At 38.1% G+C, this 5,530-nt stretch overlaps 1 pseudogene; it reads left to right on the forward strand.

The window, feature by feature from the left end:
- Positions 1–3,360: 3,360 nt before the first annotated feature.
- On the forward strand, positions 3,361–4,579 carry LOC143582415 (E3 ubiquitin-protein ligase RDUF2 pseudogene; annotated as a pseudogene).
- The last annotated feature ends 951 nt before the right edge of the window (positions 4,580–5,530 follow it).

Here is a 5,530-nt window from a genome sequence, read left to right on the forward strand (position 1 = left end):
CAATAAAATCAAAATAGACTTAACCAGATATATAGTTCTATTGTGAAAAACCTTAACGTTAGTTAAGCGAGTATACGACTTTATCGGTCCGAACTTTTTATAAGATCAAGTTGGTTACCGACATGCCAAGTATGTTTAGAAATTAACTAAAATTGTTTTAAAATATAATCTTGAAGAAAAATATAAGTTTTGGTGGCTAAAAACACACTTGTGTATCTTAAGCAAGTGAACTCGGTTTAGTTCGGTTTTTGGTTCGGTCCTTGACTCGGAATAAGACCGAGGATGGTTACCACATACCCAATTACCATGGAACTTGTAAAATAACTTATAAATAATAATACTCAAGTTTTACATTCAAAAAGTTAACAATAAAGCTTTTAAACTAAAGTTCGGTTTTTGGTTCGGTTCTCAACTCGGGATGAAACCGAGGCTAGTCACCACATACCCAATACCATGGAACTTGACAAATATGAAAAATAAACTAAAATATGTAGAAGTTAAGCAAGTATAACAAGTTATATGGTTAGATTTGTTAAATATATAAACAAGGACTACAAAGTCCTCCATGTAACCTTGCCTTACTAGCCCGACATTTCAACCGCCCGAGACCGGAGAAATGAAAGACCGAAGGTAAACAAGGAGTGTATATTATATATATGTTGTAACATTAAGCTTTAAGTATTGAGAAGTTAGTTAAGATGAAAGATTAGCTTATGAAGAACAACCTTAGAATTCAAGAATTTGAGAGAGAAATGAAGAAATGAGCAAGCACAAATGAAGAAGATGGGTGTGTATATATAGGGTAAGTTGAATGGGTCTTTCATAAAGGGTGTTGCATGAAAATGGGTTGGTTATAGACCCAAGAAAGCACAAACTACAAATGGGTCCTTCAAGTCTCCATTTTGGTAGTTTTAGTCCCTTGGGTTCGTTTTGAGCGTTTTCGGGGCATTTTAAGAACCGAAAAGGGTGTTTTGTTTTAGATCCAATAACTATAAAACAAATATGTAACGTAAAATTCATCATTTTGATAATATCGAAAGGTTCGGGATACAAAACGGGTAGGGTTTACATTAAGTATACAAGTATAAAATAACCCGAAATTGACAAATGTCACATTGAATTCCTACAATTAGGCAGCCAATTGGTTCTTACAAAGAACCCATATTAGGATTTTTGTTTTCAACTGGTTGATATTATGAAGTAACTTAATGCCCCAAAGTTAACGTGTTGATTTGTTATAAGAAATAACGCTACAAACTTATTGTATTCTGGACGTTAATGATGTAGAGAAGCCGAGCATTTAGTAACCTACTCGGATTGGTTAGTTAAAAGCTAGAATCTAGCTGGAATTTGAATGAGCTAGATTGAGTCTCCATGGAGCTCAATAAATAAACATCTCAATAATTTAGTAAGCTACTCGGATTGGTTTATTAAAAGCTCGGATCTAGCTTGAGTTTGAATGAGCTTGAGTCCCTTGGAGCTCAGTAAATAAACAGCTCTAGCACAAGGTGCATTTCTCAAGCTCGATTATACTCACGAGTATGAACAAGTATGCTATTTTATATAACTTTTCTTTATAGTAACATACATTTCATAACTATAATTATTATATTGTACAGTAGGATTAAAAACTAGCTAATATATATATATATATATATATATATATATATATATATATATATATATATATTAGTTGAGTTCGGTCTCTATTAGACAGACTTGTTTACATCCCCTACATTCATGAAAGATGCCTCGTTTCTAGAAACATAAAAATCATTTAAAACAATCAATATTCATATATGGATTAATAGAATGCGATCGTTCTTTATTTAGCTTAGATCGTTCTTTATTTAGCTTAGACCGTTCACACCCTCGATGGTAGGCTTTTAGCTCTTTTATTAATTTCCTTTAATTAATTTTTGATAACAAACAAATCATTTTCAATGTGTCAAAATATGTTGTCTTCAAATGAATCAAAGAAGATTGACATACAAATTATTTAGATTCGGTAGTTATAGCTTTATAGGAATAAAATAAAGACTACCCCCAATCATGCTATGTTGAGCCAAACACTCCTGAAAGTAAAAAATAAATGTTGTAATTGGAGGAAAGGTGGTATGCCAAAACTACTTGGTGTTTAATGAGACCTTTTAAAAAGTTCTTAAGGATTTATAGACTAGGTGTGTAATGTCATGGTTAATTTTGTCTCTATACTTATTACGTTATTATCAATGACCATGCGATAATTCACAGGGTATCACCTATTATGCTACTAATGCCACAAGACATTTTAAAAGTGGAGCTTTAAAAAGAGTCTGTTTCGTATGTAGTCCCAAAACGCTTTGTGTTTGGTTAAGTCGAGATTTACCTGTTAACATGCCATCTCCCTTGCGTATAGACGACGTGCAGATGGGTTCTTTTGTCAAGCGTGCTTGTATTTACATTCCATCAACAAGATTAAACATCCTCGTTGACCGTAAACCCACAATATTATGTCCCACCAAACATAACAATAATATTGTTCTTATCTAATGATTAAACCTTAACATATTTGAATCAAAAATCCAACTGCGTGGCGTAAGGTAACAAAGACATATGCCATATATCAAAATTACAAACATGTTCTAACATATCATTAACAGGTTAACAAGTGTTTTACCTGCTTAGACACAATTTAACTGTCTTAAATATGTCAACCTTTTTACATGAAACCAGTTAAGCTCAAAGCAAAACTTATTGACCTCTACGTCTTTAGTTGTTATGCGTGCCAGAAGTTGTCAGCACCACTAAACATCGAAATCCAAAACTAGTAGATTTTTTTTAAATGAGCGACTGACTAAATTCCCTGCGTCAGGATACACTCGTCTTTTGATCTGGGAAAAACCCTCACCTAAGACCAAAACCGGTGAACACTCGCCTGAAGGCACAACAATACAGTGAGATAAAACTCGTTTAGTTTAAGGATTAAACTAGTGAAAGTCACCTACTCGCCTAGTCTCCCATCATCACCCTGGTACCTCTGAAACTAAATGTTGTGAGCAAAAATCGAACCTGAGTAACATTAAATACCAAGTCTTTTTCTTGTCACTCCACCACTAGCTCATTGACGACATTAGTAGATTATTAAACTCTCTAGAATCACTTATTTTATAAAAGTATCATTTTACTTTTAACATTGCTTTAACGGAAACTATTTTGAATATAACTTTTATGAGTTTATCCCACACACACGGGTATAAAACCAACACAAGTGCAACACCCATAACTTGACCATGAAACCGTATCACTTTCAAACCCACACCCTCCGTCTAAAACTTAACGGCATCATTTTCCGGCAAGCTTAAACACCACACCACTTAACCAGTCCGTCAACTCACATCTCAATCCACGTGTCACATATTTAAACAAAAATGTCAAGAACAACCACCACGACGTCGTATTGGTGTTACAGATGCACACGCTTTGTTAGACTCCCAGCAAACGACACCGTTTTGTGTCCGTACTGCAACGGAGGCTTTGTAGAAGCCGTTGAATCCACCGAGCCTCCACCGTTAGCCTCTCGCTGGCGTGTACCTTCAACGACATCGTTTCTAAACACTAATAATAATCGTTCAGATCTAACGTCTCGCCGTGGCCGCCGCCGGAACAACGGCGATCGGTCACCGTTTAATCCGGTAATCGTCCTCCGCGGCAGCGGAGATAGAGGATTCGAGCTGTATTACGACGACGGAGCAGGCATTGGTCTACAGCCGTTACCGGCGACGATGTCGGAGTTTCTAATGGGATCCGGATTCGATAGGTTACTCGATCAGTTATCTCAAATCGAATTAAACGGATTAGGCCGGTCCGTACATCTACCGGCGTCAAAAGCCGCGATTGAATCGCTACCGTCGATTAAAATCTCAGATCTACACGTTGTAACGGAGTCTCACTGTGCTGTTTGTAAGGAAGCTTTCGTTATTAGATCTGAAGCGCGTGAGATGCCGTGTAAGCATATATACCACTCGGATTGCATTATTCCGTGGCTTAATATTCGGAACTCGTGTCCGGTTTGCCGGCACGAGCTTCCGCCGGACTCACCGGATCCGAATTCAATAGATCCGGATCCGAATAATCGAGATGAACGAAACGACGACGAATCGGTAGCTGTAGGATTAACGATTTGGAGATTACCTGGCGGCGGATTCGCCGTCGGGAGATTCTCCGGTGCCGGCGCTAGACGCGCCGGCACCGGCGCGCGTGAGCTTCCGGTTGTGTACACGGAAATGGACGGTGGATTTAACAGCAGTTCCGGTACTCCGAGACGGATAATGTACGAGTCTAGACGGAGTAATTCGTCCGAAAACGGAGTTCGGCATGTGTTATCGTTTTTCGGAAGGTTTCAGCAAACCGATACCGGAGGGGGAATTTCGAGAAGTCGGAGTTTATCGAGTTCGGTTTTTGGGAGGATGTCGAGGCGAAGGTCCCGAACTTGGATTTTAGACGAACAGCACGGTCGGTGGTAGGACCTAGTACCGAACGTGTGAAACCGAACCGAAACGAAAACGAAACGAATTTGAAGCTCATTGATCACAAAATATCTGCATTGTAAATAATTGATGAATGATGCATGCCAAGAGAGGTTAGTAATTAGTGTGTTGTTTTGGTAATTAAATGAATGACATTTTGTTGAAAACAACAAATTATGAATGTTGGCTTTGTATTAATTTGATTTGTGTTTTGCATTAGGTTCTTTGTGAATTTAATGTTAAGATAATTGAATAGGCATAAGTCATTGAATACATATGTCACAGAGTGTACTAGTTGCAGGTTTGAGATTGTGACACTACCTAGAGTGGGTAGATTGTGACATTGATTTCTGCATTCAAAGTTAGTTTCTACATGAATTTAATGGTGTTTATTTTAGGAGTTTTCTAAGGACACCAAACACGGTCGTATAGGGCTTTACGAGGGTCCTATACGCCACTTATAGCACTATACGGGACATATAGGCCCCTGTATAGCCTTATATTGGATGTATAGGAGGGTGTCTGGGTGTCCCTAATAGGACCCTTATTTTACCAGAAAATCATCATCATCATCGTACTTAGTATATCCCACCAATAGCAATGCTATGGTAGGGTCTGAGGAGGGTAAGATGTAGACAGCCTTACCTCTATCTCATAGGGATAGAGAGGCTGCTTCCGGTGAGACCCCCGGCTCGATAGTAGTTTTGAATCAAGCCTTGGACATAAGACACATAACACTCAATCATCGGGACACCAGCTGATTGGTGCATGTGCCCTTGTCTTTCGGCTATCAACGCCACCACATGATACCTGATTAACCTTCCGCCACTTTTAACGTTATTTTCATGTGATTAGTAAAATAACGTCAAAATTAGTGCAATTTTACTTTTGCCCACCCAAGGGTTCACACATATATACATTATATGTGCGCACCGCAAGCAGGCGTGTATTTTACCAGAAAATGAAGGATTTAAACTAAAATTAGACGATTTTAAGGTATTTAACGAACAAGAGCTTGAGCT

Source organism: Bidens hawaiensis, unplaced genomic scaffold (assembly GCF_021521415.1).
Source record: "Bidens hawaiensis isolate Kalapana, Puna unplaced genomic scaffold, B.hawaiensis_p1.1 tig00031709_1, whole genome shotgun sequence".
Classification (NCBI taxonomy): Eukaryota; Viridiplantae; Streptophyta; class Magnoliopsida; order Asterales; family Asteraceae; genus Bidens; species Bidens hawaiensis.